Below are 20,466 nucleotides of genomic sequence, written 5' to 3'. Positions count from 1 at the left end.
TTAAATTATTACGTTTTCTCCATGATCGTAATGGGGGGGGGGGGCTGTGCAGCCCTCCTTCAAAAACCGCACCTGCTCCTTATAAACTTCACTTGTTACAAGAACTTCATCCAGATGCTTATCACTAGAGCCAGATTTTAATGACTTAAAAAGACTTTATGACCTTAAAATCAATTAAAAATGACATAAAAAGACTTAAAAATTACCTTTATTTTGATCTTCATACACAATTCGATGGTGTTCGGGTAAGGGGAGTTAAATTATTTTTTTGTGCAAATGGAGTTTTGTTTCCCAGGGGAATACACAATTAAATTCTAGAAATGGGTGTGCAAAAAACAAAAGAATACTAGCATTTGATGTGTTCTGTGTAGAACATTACAATATTTGCAATAAAGATCTGATGTTTAATTTTCATTTAACTCATAATTCATTTTTATGACTTATCTCCCTTTGCCCAAACACCATCGAATTATTTCTCACTCTGTTGCATTTGTCTTTGTCCCTGTGCTTCAAGACCTCGCCTATGTTTTTCTCTATTTACATGTTTCCTGCTGCCACTTCCACATCACAAATTTTACAGTACAGAATACTACCGACACTTGAAAATACAGTGTCATCATATAGTCCGAAACAAACTGTTTTAATATCGCGGAAGTACTTGTTTTTACTTTCAGCATGATTTAACACTTGACTGAGACACGGTCTGTGAAAAACTGAATTGCAGATGCAGAATGGAAAGAGACTGGTTTGTAAGGCTCTCAAACAATATGGAGCAGGTAGCAACACCCTCAAACTCTGTAAAGAGAAAGTTTTGTCTCTCACATGTTGACAATAGAAGTGAACCCTAATGAACAAAATATCTAGGGTGAAAATTCTGAAAATTTATTTTGACTAACACTTTGATAATAATGCACTAAAACTAGCTAAAAATGACAAATACCTTATTTTTACTTAAAAATAACCTTAAAATTGCATAAAAACTGCAAAAAAATAGCATAAAATGTAAAAAAAAAACTATAAAAATGCTAAGAGATGTTCAAATTCAAATTATGGTTTATTTAACGATGCTTGAAACTGCCGAGGTTATATCGGTGTCGCCAGGTGTACCAGAATTTTATCCTGCAGGAGTTCTTTTACATGTCACTAAATCTAGTGACATGAGCCTGTCACATTTAAGCACACTTCAATGCCATCGACCTGGGCCGGGATCGAACCCGCAACCTCGGGCACAGAAGGCCAGTGCTATACCAAATGTGCCACTCAGGGCGACCTAAAAGATGTTATGAGTCACGTTTATTTTCAACAAAGCATTGCCCTTGTATCATAAAAAAAAGATGCAAAGTCAATGCAATACGGGCCCTAATTATCATAAAAGGTATGACTTTGCTGTGGATATGCTTAATGAGTCACAAATTCAAATTCTGCCAGTCACAAAACACATTGCACTTTTGCTTGGGTATCCATCTTGTAAAATTAACAAAATTGCTTATTTCTAAAGGGGACAAGTCCTATTTTGCAAATTTTTTAGGACAAAGAAAAAACATTCTACAATTATTTGTATTAAAATGATTAAAGTTTTTATTGTCATGGCTTAGAGCTCCTTATTGGAAATGTATGGGGAATAATATTATCCTGTTTGAAAAATATTTGTTGTAGTTAGAGTAATTTTTGTCATCTGGACATGTCCCTTTTAAGCAATAAATGTTGAAAACAGGGAACTTTAAGTGTATTTACAGTGGAACCTCGATTTATTGTTCCCGGATGTATCATTTTCCCGGATCCATCATTCAAATTCATTGGTCCCTGAACATATTCTATTTAAACTACGACTATAAAGCCCGCATCTATCGTTCCTCGATGTATCGTTTTCCCGCATCTATTGGCCAGATTTTTTAGCCCTGAAGTGTGTAAATCCCGGATTGATCAGTTTTAAGAAATAGCAACAGGCTTACAAATGCTTGTAGCAGTTGATGTCTTCAGAATGTTGTGCTGCAAGCTCCAATTGTGAAGTTTTATGGTTATTGGCCTGCTTACGCACCGACCTTCCTCACAGCTTGCCTGGCAAGACAATGTAGAAGGGTCTATGTGTCCTATCAATCGTTTTCTATTGTAAAACATTCCAGTCCGCGCTTCCACCAAGTTGTGTACACAGTCTATCACACGTGTTCGATTCTCAACAGTTCGTATTTTTAACTTGGCAGTTTCTTATCTGATTTTCTCAGATATGGCATTTACGTGTAAAAAAGTTCGGACTTTAGAAGAACGACTTCGTATTATAGAAGAGGTGGAGAAAAATCCAACTGAGAAGAGGATTGACATAGCTAAGCGTCTTGGCCTGCCACCTTCAACTCTAAATTGCATAATGGCAAAGAAAATAGAAATCAGACAGCAGGCTGATAAGTGTGGTATAGCAGCCAAAAAGAGGAAGACAGGCAAGGAGTCAACTTACAGCGAGCTCGAAAATGTCCTCTTTTCCTGGTATCAACAGGCACGAGCCTCAGGCATTCCCATTGATGGGACCATCTTGAAGGAGAAATCTCGGAAAATAGCTGAAACAATGGGGACTGAGAACTTTTCTGCATCGAACGGCTGGATTTCTCGTTTCAAACAACGCCATGGCTTGGTGTTTAAGAAACTAGCTGGGGAAAGTGCTGCTGTGGACCCCAACGCCACGGATCTCTGGTATCAAAGACTCCCGCAGCTGCTGGAAGAGTACGAGCCTCGGGACATCTATAATGCAGATGAAACAGGCCTCTTCTTCAACTGTCTTCCAGACCGTACGCTGGTACTTAAAGGAGAATCCTGCCACGGAGGCAAAAGTGCGAAGGAGCGACTGACTGTACTGCTGTGCACGAACTCCGATGGCTCAGACAAACAAGTTCCCATCGTTACTGGCAAGTCTGCAAAACCACGGTGTTTCAAAAACGTGAAGAAACTACCTGTGAAATACTATGCTAATTCCAAAGCATGGATGACATCGGAGATTTTCAGAGACATTCTTCACGCTCTTGATAAATTCTTTGGTGCAAAAGGCAGGAAAATCCTTCTTTTTATTGATAATTGTGCTGCACATTCTCCAGACACATCCTCGTTGAAGAATGTGAAGGTGATATTTTATCCCCCAAACTGCACCAGTGTTGTACAGCCACGTGATTTAGGAGTTATAAAGAACTTCAAGCAGGCGTATAGGAAGCAGCTAGTACAGAGGGCTTTATGTTTGATGGATGAAAGGAAAGAGGTAAAAATGAAGATAGACAAACTACAGGCCATTCACTTTATTGTTTCGGCATGCCAACAAGTGACTCAGTTCACAATTCAGAACTGTTTCGTAAAATGTGGTTATGGGGACAGAAATGAAGAGTCAGACATGTCGGAAGTCAACAGAAATGATGAAGACGAAGACTGGACTCAGCTGGAGACAGGAATCGCTGGCGTTGATTTCGACGCTTATGTGTCTGTGGACCAAGAACTCGCGACATGTGGTGTGCTGTCTGTGGAAGAAATGTGTGAGGAAGTGGCGAGTGGAAGTTCCATGGAGGAGGGACAAGTCAACAGTGACGATAATGATGAAGTTGATCCCAAACCAGTGCCGAGTTTTCAAGAAGCACTAAGTGCGTTCGAGACCATGAGAGCATTCATATATGCTCACGAGATCGCCGACAGAGACCAAGTGAACATTATTAATATTGAGAAGCTACTGTTTAGCTTAAAAAGTGAAGGTGCAAGTAAGCAAATGAAAATTAGTGACTTTTTCAAAAAGAAATGAAGTGAGTTAATCAAAAAGTCATTCATGTACTACACATTCTTTAGTATATGAATACATGTGTGTACTATAAGTAAATTTGACTGCTTATATTCATTTTAGACAGGTTCCCGTATCAATCGTTTTCCCGTTTCCACCGTTTTTTTTTTTTCAGAAGTCCAGAACAAAACGATGAATAGAGGTTTCACTGTATTGAAATTACATATAATTATTGGGAAAGTTACTAGCTTTCATTAAATGGAAGGTGTGGGCCATTAGTCCTCTGATATAGGACTTAGCAATCACATGTTCTTTTCTTTCATAGTGCAGAAACTGCTGGGGAGTAAATGATACTTTTACACTTCTACTAGTGTCTTTTCTCATAGTTTCAGGAGACAACAACCTTTTCGTACAAAGGGATTCAGCAGTTTTTTAAATCTAAAATTTCATTTCATTTGGTGCGTACACCTTAAAGTGACCAATGTGACTAGATTCAGTGATGAATGACATAAATACTGCTCTGGAATGTACACTTGGTCAATGGTTCACAACTTTCTTTTCACGACACTGAAATCTCGGTTGGATGGTAGGTAAGAGTGTATTCTGATGGGAAAATAGTTGTAGATTTGTTTAAATTTTTCACTGTCTGTTAAGGCCAATAGCATCCTTATTAAAGCATGATTTTTATTATGGCCCCCGCAAGCATCCGAAACAAGTCAAGCTCTCTTACATGTCTGGGGACAAAGTTCTCAATGTAGTTGTTTAGAAAGGTGCACACTTCATTACGGCCTTTCTTTGCCTGACTCTCATGATAACAATAAAACATACCTTCGTTGGTTTTCATATTGTGTATTTCAAAATTAAAAACCCACAACTGTATAAGATAAAATGGTTCTTGCACTGGCAAGTGTGGCAGCAGTAAGTTCTGCATGTAATCAAAACTGAAGGCCAAACAGTCCACGATCTTTGCAAATTTTTTGTAATTTCTTTCATAACAGTATAAAACTTAGAAGTCCTTCTTTTGTGCAGAATGAACTCTGCTGCACGGTTCTAACCAGAAACAATCACTAATAAATGACAGGCTTTTTCGGGTTTAATTCCTGTCACACCTTTATTCCTACAATGTGGCAACTCCCGGAGATGTCCCCTATTAGAAATAAACGCACATTTCAAGTCCTCTCTATACACGAGAAAAAGTGCTGGAGACGTCCTAGTTTAGCACCAATCTATGTGTTTATTTTCGAAGAATTTGAAACCAACAAAAACAGTATTTTCCATTTTTGGGGAGTTATCCTTTTTAGTAATAAGCGACTCCAATGAAAATTATTGCATTTGTTCGATTGTTACAGTCTTTTATTTCCTTCAGTGCCTCAAACTTACAGACGAAATACTTTGAGAGTTTTATCTGGCACCAATATTACATGTCTACCTCTATTCGTTCAAAAAATATAATCCTCTGAAACCCCACCATGAATTGTGGAGCACAGTGTATAACACAAGTGCTGGTCTTGAACTTCTGTTTCCTTTTTTGCCTCTGTAGCAACCCTACCCTGCTGCAAAATATGTATAATTCCCTCAATTTTCCACATTTCAATGTGCTCTCATTTCTTCAGAAGGTGATATTGCATGATCTGCCTGGACTGAGTAAAAGTGAAGCTTCTGTTGCATGGTTCTATACAACTTTTGAAAATAAATTATTTGTGCATTATTCTCATAAAATGATCTCTCATTAGGTTACTGTTAGTGAATTTCAATTTTAATTGAGCAAGAAATACAGTAACAGTGAGCTCCTGTAGCATATTACTACAGTATTTTAAGTAGTTTAACAGAGTATTTTAATACTCTGTAGTTTTTGCCTAAATAAAGGCTCCTCCATATATGATGCTTCCCTCATACTGTGAGCTCAGTGACATTTTCTGTTATATACTTCCCATAGTTACCGCAAAATTGGCTGCCATTTCTATTGAACCATTAGTACCGTCAGATGAGGCTAGTTTGTGCTTCCAGGGATTAGTTTGTGCCAGCATGCATCATGAAATACTTTGTACCACTATTCATATGTTTAGGTTAACTGGAAAGATTTACTGGCCACATGTAAAAATGACATATGAAGGCTGCTTTTAACATGTAGAGACTGGTAGCACCAGTGAATAGGGATTATATAGAATGGATAATGAGCGAATTTTCCTGTTTTGTTTTTCTGTGCGCCAGCATTTAGTTCCACTTTCAAGCGCTAGAGGTTAGTGTAATCGAGCACATGCTAAGATAATAAGTGAATATAGGGGTTGAGACACAGGCTCCAAACATCGGCTACCTTATTGCATAATCCAGTAATGCTTTGCTTCAAATAAATTCAAGTTAACTGCTTTTTCTTATTTCTCAGTGACAAACTAGTTGTAATAATAATTTTTTATGTTTTATATTTAATAAATTATACTATAAAATAATATAATACATTATAAAATTATGTATCAAATTCGTTTAATATTTGTATACTTCTCATACGAGTTTTGTTTTTCCATTTTCAGCACTATCAAATCATTACATATTTTAATTGTTGATGGGGTTAACGTCTCAACTCTCATTATAAAGGAACTCTAGAGTCTAGACATTACAGTTAATGATGGATTTATTATTTCATCTGTCCAATTTATTTCATTTGAGAACATAATGTACCTAGATGTATTAATTGTGTGTGTTATATTTTTGCTGTGTCAACTGCTAGCTGGTGTGAATTCAGCGCCAATTTTTTTCAGAGAAAAAGCAGAATCTCACGCTCAAGCTGGTTTGAAGATCATTGAAATCAGTCCTGCTAAATCACGGGTACTGATGCGAAGTGTCCATACTGTATAATTACACAGGTCAACACAGATTTTCCTTTTTTCATTTTGACACTTGTTTCATATTCACTTTGTTCACCTGACTTCAGAAATGTCAACGGTTTTGTCCTATCACATACCAATTTTTAATAATTTCAGTATTTGTGGTTAAGACAAAAATATACAATATCTCTATTTAAATAGGAACACAACTATTTATTTGAGAGTAAACAATCACTCTAATTTTGATAATTTTGCATCACTGTGTTATTAGAGGTGACAATATTTTATGATCAGATGGCAGCACTTTCTACTGTTGTAATGGCGGACATTGGAGAAAAGATACATCAACCAGTTCTGAGAAGTGTATTCTAATGCAGAGTGTTTCTGTGGACTATTTGGTGTGTTTTAGTTTATTTGTTGTGCTATAACCATGAACAGAAGGCAGTGTTTCAATGATCCAAATATATTTTGTTATATTTGTGAACGTTTCATGATTGCAAAACAGAGACACCATATAACTTCTATGTTAAAAGTGTTTATTTTGCTTATTTTGGAATGAAGCTGGCCCCTCATAAAGCATGCAGTGTTAGTATCGCGGAGTTAAACTAGTTAAAGGGAAAGAAGAAGGCCCTTAGATTTGAAATTCCGACGGTGTGGCATGAGCCAAAAAACCACATTGCCGACTGCTATTTTTGTATTTGCAAAGTAAAAGGCTTCAATACAAAAAACGAAAAAGGAATGACTTATCCAGATTTGGAATCTGCTATAAGACCTGTACCACATGGTCCTGATATTCCTGCACCAAACCCTCCTAATGACCTTCATATACAGCATTCTGAAACAAATTCTACACTTACGAGTCATCTGAAGATTCTGATTGGGCAGACACACAAGGCATGCTCCAACCTTTCACACAAAATGAGCTGAATGATTTGATGAGAGATTTAAATCCCCCAAAGGACGCTTCAGAACTTATAGCTTCAAGGCTGAAAGAGAAGAATCTGCTAGCTCCAGGAACCTATGTAACCTTTTATAGAAATCAAGAGAAAGGTCTACAACAGTATTTTAACCAAGAAGACTGAAGTATATTGCACTGATATTTCAAACCCCATAAATAAGTTAGGAGCTGAGTACAAAACAAATGAATGGAGGCTCTTCATCGATTCAAGCAAGAGAAGTTTAAAAGGTGTGTTACTATACAATGGGAACCTTCCAGCATCAGTTCCAGTCGCTCATTCTGTCCATCTCAAGGAAACGTATGAATATCTTGAACGGCTACTCGAAAAAGTCAATTACAAGGAACATTAATGGATGCTCTGCAGTGATTTGAAGATTTTGTGCATGTTATGACAACAATAGGGTTACACCAAGTATTCATGTTACATATGTGAATGGGACAGCCGACATAGACAGAATCACTGGACAAAACGAGAATGGTCTATAATACACACACTGATACCAGGTTCCAAGAACATAATGAAGAAGAGCTTAGTAAATCCTGAAAAAATTCTGCTACCGTCCCTACATATAAAATTGGGCTTAATGAAGCAATTTACTAAGGCACTGAATAAAATGGCAATTGTTTTCAGTACTTAATCAAGTTTCCTGTACTCTCAGAGGCAAAAGTCAAAGAAGGTATCTTCATAGGACCGCAGATTAGGGAACTAACTAAAGATAAAACCTTTGAAGAATGTACGACTCCTGAAAGAGAGGCTTAGATTGGCTTCAGTGAAGAAGTTAATAAGTGCTTGGGAAATAATATTCAAACTATGTGCATTTTGTAAACAACATGCTAGAAAGAAAAGTACGAAGTTTAGGCTGCAGCATGAGTCTGAAACTACACTTCACTCACATTTAGACCATTTTCCCGAAAACCTTGGGAGAAGTGAGTGAAGAACAAGATAACAAGATGAGAGGTTTCACCAGGACATTAAATAAATGGAGAGGTGTTACCAGGGGCGATGGAATACATCCATGATAGCCAACTACTGTTGGTTGCTGAAACGGGATGATACTGCTAGAGTGCACAAGAGAACAAGTGGTGCAAGAAGTTTTTCATCCAAGCGACAGCGGTTCTATTGACAGTATTATATAAGTGAACATTGTAGTGGTTTTATTTTCCTGAAAATTTAAGTGTTACAAGTCTTAAGTTAATATGTTAATGTGTTTGTTTCCATACAAGTTTTTCCCTTGAACGTTTATGTATTACAATAAGTCATACGTTAATGTGTTAATAATTTTCATGTTCTAAGCTGTATTTATATTGAAGAAACAACTGAATGCAATGTGTATTTAATTAGTGTATTATAATTATAACGTGTTGGTCATATGGTTCCCATGTATTGAATATCGCTAATTTAAAACATGTTATAAAGATTTGTATTACATGTAATTTTTTAGAAACCCGATGTGATACAGGAAAATGGAAGTCATTTCTGTAATCCATACAGTTTGAATATACAAAATCAGTTATTGGATTTCAAAAAGCTCTCAATTTTTTTTTTCTTTGTAGACCTGTGTTATCTATACCAGACGACTCAATAGGGCCTTCACGGAGCACTTCCTCCTCTCTCATTTTTAATGTAAGAGTGCAACAAGATGCGGGAGCAGTTCGTGTATCTCTGGATGACGTCACTGACCACGCCGTTTGAATGTATAGACATCTCCAACTGTTACGATATAACAGTCAGTCATTGTGTTGTAATCTTCAAAGTTAAAAAAGTGAAAATGGCGCTCACAGATGTAACAAATAAATTTAAATCTCAACAGAGATTTTTTCAAGACAGTTGGGAGGTGGATTTCTTAATTATTAAGTCGAGTGTCAGTGATATTGCGGAATGCTTGGTTTGTGGGGTGAAGTTATGTTGTAAGAAAAAGTACAATTTTCAACGGCATTACAAAGTTAAGCATGAGGCCATGTACTCAGGAATTCAGGGCACAGAGCGAATGCTTCTAGTTCAACGTTTAAAATCAGCAAAACACCTAGGCAGCTCATCTGTGGATTCAAAATTTTCATCGGTAAGTTACTATTTATTTTCTTCAGAATCTGATGAAATGTCACTTTGTTAACTCTCTTCTCAAGAATGGCTGGCGCAAAAACTTTCCACGGTGGTCACGACTAACGCGGGCTTGGTTTTTAAGTAGAGAAATTGAAATTTGATCTCTAACCTAAGGGGTGAGAAAGAGAAGAGTTTCAAAATAAAAAAGTCAATGATTTAAAATTACACAACCGATTTTTATAGGACTTTACCATTGGCTTCGTTATAATCTTCAGTGTGTTATCGACTATGTTTTATTTGTAAAATTTTATTCCAAAGGAGCAGAAAGGGATGGAAAATCTCATTTCCTCCAATCTTGATGAAATCTGATACCTGGAAATTTTTGAATTGTAAAATAGGAACAGGACATTAATTTATCAACGCGTGAACATGAATATCCAAAATTACAGTAAATAAAGTTTCAGTTTTTCAACAGCTCGCTCAATTCAATTGGCTCTCATTGGTCTGAAAATGTACCTAATATATTCTTATACTATAATTGTTTAGTTGTACTCATGACTATCAAAGTCATCGTCAGTTACAAAGCAGACTTATATACAGAATACTGTATTGTATACTTTTCAGGACTCAGCATTGAAAGCTAGTTATGCCATCGCTCATATTATAGGTAGAACTGGAAGACCTTTTACAGAAGGTACATTCGTAAAAGAATGTCTGTTAAAAGTCGCAGATATTATGTGTCCTGAAGTGACATCATGTTTTCAGAGGATATGTTTGTCACCAAACACAGTGGCTGACTGACAGGATAGAAGAATTATGTGAAAATATCAATAGCCAGCTTCGAGATTGTTGTCAGCAATTTGTTGCATTCCCTCTTGCTATTGATGAGAGCTGTGATATATGTGACACAGCTCAGTGTACTGTGTTCATCAGGGGAGTTAAAGATGATTTGTCAGTCATGGAAGAGTTACTTGACTTGATACCCCTGACTGACACAACAACAGGTGCAGACTTATTTGAATGCATTGTGGAGACAGTCGACAAATATGAACTACCTTGGGACAGGTATATTAGAATACTTAAATTTATATTTCAACGAACATTTTAATGAACATTCAATAATCAATGCCTTTCCTTGATTTTAATTCAGATAAAGTTATAATTAGGTTTTAAATTAATAAACATATTTTGTCAATTAGGATTATAGCAATTATTATTTTATTAATTTTAGGTTAGTATGTGTAGCAACTGATGGAGCACCAGCAATGAAGGGCACCAAAAAAGGTCTTATTGGTCGACTGAAAGAAAAACTCGGCAATCAAAATGTTACTTTCATACATTGTTTTCTGCACCAAGAGTCCCTTTGTGCGAAATCTGTGAAAATGTCTCATGTGATGGATGCTGTCGTAAAAGCCACCAATTTGATAAGAAGTCGTGCATTAAACCACCGCTGCTGTAGGGAATTCCTAAGGCTAGTGAGGAATGATTACAGTGACATACCATATTACACCGAAGTTCGCTGGTTAAGTCGTGGAGCTCTTCTCTCTCGTTTTTTCGACCTGAGGAAGGAAATAAAAGAGTTCTTGGAGGAAATTAAAAGTCCTCTCCCTGTACTGGATGATAACGAATAGATACAAGATCTAGCCTTCCTCAGCGACATTATAGCACACCTTAACTCCCTAAACCAGAGCCTCCAAGGAAAGAACATACTTATTACGGCAATGTATGAACAAATATAAGCTTTCATAGAGAAAATAAAACTGTGGGAGTTGCAAGTTTCAGTGGGTAATTGTTACCATTTCACTAATCTAAAGTTGTTAAGTAATTTGAATCAAGATCAGTGTAACAAATATAGTGAAGTACTGAAGGACTTGAAGAAAGAATTTGAGACCAGATTTAATGACTTCACTCTCCTGGAAAGAATGTTCAATGTATTTATAACGCCTTTCCTGATTCAGCCTACCGACGTGCCGGAGGAACTACAGACTGAGTTAATTGAAATGCAAAGCAGCACATTTTTGAAGAACATTTTCCCGACAATGAGACCGCAAGAATTCTACAATCTTCTCGGAAACCACCATTTTCCACGGATATGAAATGTTGCAATAAGAATTGTTGCTATGTTTGGCTCCACTTATACCTGCGAGCAATTCTTTTCCCTAATGAAGACTGTAAAGCCGAAGCATAGATCACGCATGACACAAGCCCATCTCATTAATACTCTCCATCTGATGGCAACACAATTGTTATCTCCAGACGTAGATGAAGTTATAGTGAGAAAAAATAATTGTAGCTGAGAACAGCATAACAATACAGTTTATTGGACAGGAATAGAACTATATGCATTTAAACAACTGTCACCAATATATTTTATATAATGTTAATTATCTTAAATTCCCTGTATGTTATAATATTTTAATGATGTTGACAGTTTGCATTGAAGTAATTCTCAAGCAAAGATAGTTGTTTCTTGTTGTTTAGTCAACTGTCCGAAGACAGGTCTGAGCCTCTCAAGTGGTACCAAGAAGGCACCACTTATGAGGCAACTAGGCCAGGAGATAATGGAGTAAGGTACCCAGTTCATTTCCCCCTAGACGGTAGTTAAGAGTACAATTTAATTTACTAGCACTTTTACTCAGAACAATGTGTTTAAAAATGAATTTATGAGATAATATATTAAGCCTTTCAATATTGTATTTTGTTGCATGTTAAATTTTAAGCATTTGAATACGTTTCAATTTAAAATAATTGTTTGTAAATTCCTAAGATGTTTTCATTATCTTTTTAATATATTAAAAACATAAGAAAACATATTTCACTTCTGTTGTATTGAATATATTAATATTGATATATCGTAAGATTACATATTTTAACAACCAACAAGTTTCATTGTAATTTAATCATTATTTAATTGAATTTTATTTTATTAAATATATAAGTTTAAAAGAAAAGAGATATGTAAAACCATTTAGCCAGGAATGAACTATTGTGCTTAAATAATTACGCAATATGTATTGTTCTTCATTTATTTGATATATTAATAATTTTCGTAAATCTTATTTACAGTCACTGATATATCATTAGATAATAAATTTTATTACTATTATTATTATTATTATTATTATTATTATTGTAAACTACTTAAGAAATTTCTTCCGAAAACAGCCGACTAATGTACTGTTTACGTACAGGTCAAAAAGTGTAGTTCTGTAGCATTTCTCCCACGACAGTTACAACTTAGCTCGCTCACGCTTGTAACATGAATACGATCAGCTATCTTCGGTATTGAGCTTATCTGTTCAGCTGACTACATTATCTGAACTTGCTCTCTGTCTGTGACAGCTTCTGTGCATTGGCCTTGAGACACCTGATCTATACGCAGATATTGTAATATTAATGGCTGTTTGAAAGTTGTGGTTAATGGCAGTAAATTTTGTTAAATGTAGTTTGTGGAATACTAAGCTCATTTGTAATAAAAATAATTCATATTTCAGCCTTCAGGTAAATATATTTAGTTACCAAAAGTATTATGCAATATAATTGTGATCATTATTAAGATCTTGTACATGGAATTTATTTGATATATTAATAATTTTCGTACTAAGCCATGCGGGGTAACTTTATGCTAACCTATAATTTTTAGAGACTAAGAGAAAATGATGAAAGCATACAAAAAAGGACCTGGAAAACGAAATTATATGAACTGTTCTCAAGACAAATTAGAAGAGTGTCTGAAGTTAATATGTGAGGGAGTTTTGACACAAAGACAAGCAGCTAAAACATATGGTACCCACCGGAACACCATATCTAATAAATTGTTGGGAAAGCATCAGAAATCATCAGGTGAGTTTTTAGAGGCCAATACTGTTCTTATAATGAGTACTGATTGCAATAATATAGTGGTAATCAACATTTTAAAGTATTAATAGAGTCAATCTTAACCTCTACACATATTGTTCACACCAATTAATGTCGGTTAAGTAGACATCTACTATAATTAATTATTAATCTGATTTTGCTGGTCGCCAGACAGTTTTCAGCAAACACGAGGAACAAGCATTGTCCACCACTGCACTGTTTTAGCTGAGTAGGGTTTTCCTTTGGATAATATAGATCTGCGTGTTGCTGTGAAGGCCTACCAGGACCAAAATGATAGAACAGAGAAAAGGTTCCAAAACAACATGCCAGGAACTGACTGGGCAAAGTCATTTTTTGAACATCAGTGTAAACACATTGAAGAAAAACTTGCTGCCAACATAAAACAAAGCCGGGCTGCTGTATCAAGACAGACAATTGAAGATTACCTGAATAGATTGTCAGTGGAGGTTGATGGGGTTCCATCTGAAAATATTTGGAACTTCGATGAAACAAACTTAAGTGACGACCCTGGAAAGAAGGTTATTGTCAGGTGCCAGTGTAAATATCCGGAAAGAATTATGAATTCTTCTAAAGGGAGCATTTCGTTAAATTTTGTGATAGTGCGGCTGGTGCTCTACTCCCCTCATGTGTTGCCTATAAAGGGGAGAGAATGTTTGATGCCTATGCAGCAGGTGGTCCTCCTGGTGCACATTTCAATGTGTCAAAGTCAGGTTGGTTCGACATGAATCTGTTCCTGGACTGGTTCCAAAAATACTTCTTACCAGCAGCCAAGAAACTTGAAGAAAAGAAAATCTTAATTGCAGACAATTTGTCCAGTCATGTCTCGCTGGAAGTCCTGAGATTTTGTCAGGTGCACGACATTCGATTCATCTTTCTCCCTGCAAATTCAACGCATCTACTTCAACCACTGGGTGCGACAGTTTTTGCACCTTTGAAAAAAGTTTGGAGGAAAATTCTGAGTGATTGGAGAATAACGAATGTGGGTCGAAAAGAAGGTGTCATAGCAAAGGTAAGGTTTCCAAAGCTTCTGAGGAAACTGATGATGGAACTATCAAAAAATGTATCTGAAAATTTGAAGTCAGGCTTCAAGAAGACAGGGATTTTTCCCTTAGACAAAGAGGAAGTGCTCAAGTCATTGCGAAGACACAATCTGGAGAAGATTAATAACTCTGTTTCAGAATCCTTTCTGCAACACTTGCAGCAGTTAAGATATGGAGAAGAGCCTGCACGTAAAAGGAAGAAGAGAGTTAATGTCCCCCACTGGTCAGAGCATCACACAGAGGACTGATTGAAGGAGTGGAGGAAAGTAGCTCATCTCCTCCTAATGATGGAGCATCAGGGTCGAGAAAAAGGTTTCCATGACAAGAATCCAGAGCAACCACCTGCGATGAACTCACTATTGGGCAGTATGTTGTCACTTCTTATGAAGAAGAATTATTTCCTGCAAAAATAATTCACATAGATAAGTCTGAAGAATGTGTGACTATAAGCTGCATGAAGAAAAGCAAGAAACATTGGAGGTGGCCCGACAGAGAAGACAGACTTACTGATTATAACGTTAAGAATACTGTAATGTCTATTCAACCCCCTGTAAGTGTGAACAAACGGGGTATATTTTGTGTGAAAGAATTATAATACCTTTGGGGATCTGACTGAACACTGGTTGAGTTGAGAAAATAACACCTTAAATGATCCTGTGATCTTTGTATTTTATCTCTTTACGCTGATTGTAATATTAAATTTTTTGTTCATATTTCAAGTTCTAGAAAGTAATTTGCTAAATTTTGAGTTCCTATATTCCTTTGAATTATGTCCTGCAAGTAAAAGTTGCACAAAGTTAGCCTTTCCGGGGAGTAAGTTTAGGCCAATAAATAATGAGAGGTACCTTAATTATTGAGTAGTGTGAGAGGAATTCAGCTCAGGAATCTGATTATAGAACTTTCAAGAATAATGCTGATGGGTAAGTTACTTAACCTCCTCAGACCCTGCGTCCCCTACAGGGGACATTACGCAAAGCCTTATTTTAAAAATTCTGGTGTGTAAATAATTGTGTTGGCCAACCTTAAACCTAGTTTAACATATAGATTAGAGATGCCAGCACACATTGAACTGCCAATTGATTTGCTAGCATCTGTTTTGTGTACAAGGAAGTGGCGGGAAAATGGCTCCTCCAAAAAAGAAGGATTTGTTGGTGCACAGATATGTAAGTAATATTTTATGTCATATTATATACAAATCTGAAGTTACGCTGGAATGTTCTCAAAAGTACCTGCTTTGATATTATATATTATCCAGTGCAAAGGAAGCATTACAGTCAACAGAATATACTGTTGAATTACAATGTCCCCTGGAGGGGACATTGGGTTTCATTGTGCCAACTTTGTTTGAAATTAAATTCTTCTTCCATCTGTATGTAGCGTGTCTTTGGAGCAATGCAGCTTATGAAATTAAGATTATTCCTAGGAAAAATTATTTTTTATCATAGGGCCTAACTAAATTATGATAATTATTCAACTGTAGTCCTACTGTATTGTGTAAATATACCATTGCTGTTCAAAGGTTTTTTTTTTTTTTTTGTTTTTTTATTTTTAGTTTCTCCTGCATTCTCTACTTTTGTTGATGGCGAGATAGATAGAGATGTTTCTGAACTGGAGATATCAGATGATGGAGTTCGTGACCCTTTCTTCACTATCAGTGATATTCGTTTGGAAATGGAAGAAAGAATAAATTCTCATAGCAGCGACAATGACGATGATGATGAAGGAAATAGTCCTACAATGGAGTCGGGAAGGAGACAATTTTGGAAGAAGAGTTTGGATTTCTATCCCTTACCACCAGCTCCTGAGCATCAAGAAATTTTGGTGACTGCACTGAATTTTTCACCTGATGTGTATGTAAGTAAATATATCTCTAACGAAATTTTTGAATATCTCTGCACATATACCAATCAAAGATATTTATCTACCACAGGCAACATTCTCAATTGTACAATCAGGAGACGAAATGTTTTATTGCCGTGATGATAATATGTCTTACCTCAAGTTTCCAAGAATATAAATGTATTGGGCGCAAAAAAACTTGGATTTCCTGCTATTGCAGACAGAATGTGCAGAAACAGGTACTTCGTCCTTAGAAGAAATTTAACATTGCGTGATTATAATCAGGTTACTCAAAATGAGAACTCCAACCGATTTTGGAAAGTTTATCCCCTAGTTCGCATGGTTGTGAATGGATGCAGGAAACCACAAAAAGTTTCAGTTGATGAACAAATAATTCCAGTCTGGGGTCGTGTGTCAGCTCGACAATTCATAAGGGGCAAATCAAACCCCTGTGGAATAAAAAATTTTGTCGTAACGACACACGCCCTTCCTCTGGACTGCTTTTTCTACCAAGGAAAGGGAGACAAAATCCTATAAGATGATGCTTATTCCCATCTTGATATTGGAGGCAAGGCGGTATTACGATTGTGTGAGACACTCTCTCCATTTACATGGACAGATATTTCACGTCGATCTCTATGTTAGATATACTACATTTCCAAGTTCAGGCTCAAGGCACAGGAACAATACAAGAATCGAGAATACCTGTAGACTGTAATTTGAAATCAGATGGGGCAATGAAAAAGGAGGGAAGGGGTTCAATAGATCAAGCAATTAGAAATGAGGTCAGATTGCCCTTGTCAAGTGGTTTGACAACCGATCAGTTTTGTTAGTTTCAAATGTAGAAGGAGCAACTCCATCTGATCAATGTCGCCGCTGGTCAAAGAAAGATCGTCAGTACCTTATGGTGGAAAGGTCTAACATTTTCAAAAGTTATTTCTGCTGTTTGAGATGAAGGTGTGTGTTTAGAGACGATTGATAGAATAGCTGCTTTGGAGTCTGACAATATAACTGCATTCCTAAATTTATTGATGTGGCATAGAAGATTCCTGAAACATTCACTTATTGCAATGATTTCACCATCAAAACTTGTTGTTCCATATCCAAGAGATCCATAAAGTGAGAAGAGACAGCACATAACACCTGCACCGGCACCTTGTTCTCTGGAGATCAAGGATCTGTCGGTGTATAAATGAAGCCAGTTTTGTGGAGGGTACCTAATATTAATTGTCTCTAAAGACAATTGTTTCAGTATTTCAGTGTTTACTTCTGATTTCAGTATTTCTTCTGTTAAATTTAGATTATATTCCATATTTAATAGAGTTAAAGGGTTTGGTTTAATTTGTAAGTTTTCTTTTAAATTCGGGATATTGATTTTCTGTTTTAATTCTTGAATAATGGATATGAAACTTTTTTGAGTTTTCAATCTACAGAGAGGACTGTATGAATGCCAATTGTTTCCTGGTAATCTGATAAACGAGAATGCGGATGCTTTAGCAAAGAAGGGCAGCACTGTTACTTACAGACCTGTTACTAAATCTACGTATTACTCTGTGAAGAGATTTATTAAATCTACATACTTAGACTTCAACAAACAAAATTTGATAACTCAATCCCAAGGGAAAAAATGGAACTCTCTGCATCAAAATCCACAGTTAATTCCCGATTTACCACGAAAATCGTCTGTAGCTGCATTTAGATTGGCAACAGGCATGATTGTTTGGCCAAACACCTGCATAGAATTGGAATATATCAGTCCCCTAACTGCCCATTGTGCAACTCAAACCAAGAAATGGATTCGGAACACCTCAAATTCTGTGCTTCAGTGGCTGGCCATGATAATATCTTTGAAAAATATTGGAGTGCAAGAGGTCAAATGACTTTATTGTCAAACGCCTGGCAGTAGAAAACAACAACAACAACATTTTCAAAAGTTACAATCAGAATATGGATGGTGTGGACTTTCTTGATCGTTTAATCAGCATGTACAGGATAAATCCGCGAACAAAAAAGTGGACTGTTCGTGTCATCATGCACCTAATTGATTTTTCAATAGCTGCAGTTTGGATCGAATACCGGAGGGATCAGGCTGCAATGAAAACCCCAGCGAAAGACGTTCTAGATTACTTGGACTTCAGAGTGAAATATGAAGAACACCTCATGCACGCAGAGGAATGAGGCATGGAAAGCAGTGATGGATCTGAAAGTACACCTATCGAACCAGTGGCAAAACGTTCAAGAGTAACTGTTCCTCACCCATCTGATGAATTAAGACAAAAACATGTTCTTCACATGCCCGAATTCCCAACACCTATGACTAAGAACAGATGTTGGCTTCCAGGATGTAGCAACAATAAGGCAAGGATTCGTTGCTCAATTTGTAAAGTCTTCCTTTGTATACAGGATTTCAGGAACTGTTTTCAGCTGTATCATGAATTGTAGCGAGTTACATATAGAATGATGTACTTTAGACATTTAGTGGGTTTGTTTAATATTAGACTTAGTTTGTGTTTGAATATTGTCTTACAATTTTAATACCATTCTTCAATGTCTCTATTTTATACTATGTGTAGACAAATAATTAATCCTTCTCTTGTATTAGTATTGTAGATTTTTAAATAACTGAATATTGAATATTGGTCAATTAATGATGCGGTAAGATTATTGTTCGAATTTTAATAATATAATAGGTAAATAAAGAAATAGTAAAGTTGATTTCCAGAAATGTGTATTGTGCTATGAATGCAAATTATTTTCTTGAAAATTTGGCTCAGTATACATTTCAATATTGCCTTAAATTTTTGATGCCAATAATGTAAGGTCTTTGTTTAATTTTAGTAACATGTATAAATAAATGATACTTATCTAGTATTAGTATGTACAGGTCTCTAATAACTGAATTTTGCATAGTGTTCAATTAACAATTAGATAATTACTCTTAAGAATTTTATTAATAAAGTAAGAGAAATAGCGAAATAAATATCTTCATTTAATTCCAGAAATGTATGTTGTGTTACAGGAGCAAACTACTTTGTCAACAAGTATTTTTCTTGGCAAGAACATAAAAATGTAAAACATGAATATTGTTAGATACTGAAACCCAATTTCACACTGTTCCATCACATACAGAATTTTTTAAATATTTTTCCTGTTTTTTTTTTTTTTTTTAACAATTTGTATGCTAATATGTCGAAATATAATATTTTGCGAACCAAAAAAAAAAAAAAAATTCTGGGTCTGAGGAGGTTAATTAACAGACAATATTGGATGTGTAAAAGTAAGGTAAAGTTATAAATAGTAAAAAAGTGGCACAAAGTAGCCCCATTTGATGGTAACTTTAGTTTCTAAAATTTGTTCAGCAGGGAAAATGTTTACAAACAACTTAAAATGAATACGAGTCCATCTTACCTATGCCAGAAAAGATGTTCACAATATGTTACTTCAATACATTTTTGACAGCTCTGAAGTTAGTTCTGAAATACTCTACTAATCTCTTCTTGCAAAATGTTCTAAATGGCTTATTGGATATTTTCTTCCACTTTTTGTGTAACTTAAAACTACAAAAACTCACTGCAATATACCATATATTAATGTCAAAGAATTAGAAAAAAAAAAGAGAAAACTTAGCTTGCACTGCACTATGCACAAAGGAGTAAACCCTTCAGTGTTCTCAATTAGCCTGCACTACATTACGTACTGATGGGTGATCCCTTCAGTAGCTCCCAACAGACTGAGGTGAACTGCACGCATGCAACACCCCACAAACATCTTGATCAGCACAAAATGAGACTGTGGAAGGCAATGGTTCTGTATGTCCTATGACATCATATATGGAGAACTCTGTAACATTTTGTTAACAACGAAAAGGAAGACCTCTGAAAAGACTATTGGATAAGGCCAAATAAGACCTAATTGATGATGCAGTGGTGGTAGAAGCAGTGGCGGTGATGATACTTCCATGTGAACTTTATTGTAAATACAGCATATCTTCAACCTATCTTTCAAACTATTGTTGAAGAAGGCAATTTCAGCTCGTTTTATTCAGATCATCACAGGTGCCATTTGCAAGATTTGGCAATGTTGAATTCTTCTGGCTGATTCCACTCTAGTAGAGGTAGTATTGGTGGAGATCATCAATCTCGTAT

General features: G+C 36.0%; 1 protein-coding gene across 1 annotated transcript in view; it reads right to left on the bottom strand.

Annotated features, from left to right (window-relative positions):
- LOC138696158 (PR domain zinc finger protein 15-like) overlaps positions 1–20,466 on the bottom strand; it is a 150,845-nt gene that overhangs the window by 9,461 nt on the left and 120,918 nt on the right. The window contains exon 18 of the mRNA XM_069820732.1: positions 1–20,466. This exon is cut by the window's left edge and continues 9,461 nt beyond it. The gene's annotated coding sequence lies outside the window, so the exon portion shown is untranslated.

This window comes from Periplaneta americana, chromosome 3 (genome assembly GCF_040183065.1).
Source record: "Periplaneta americana isolate PAMFEO1 chromosome 3, P.americana_PAMFEO1_priV1, whole genome shotgun sequence".
NCBI lineage: Eukaryota > Metazoa > Arthropoda > Insecta > Blattodea > Blattidae > Periplaneta > Periplaneta americana.
This window is presented reverse-complemented; position numbering and strand designations above follow the sequence as displayed.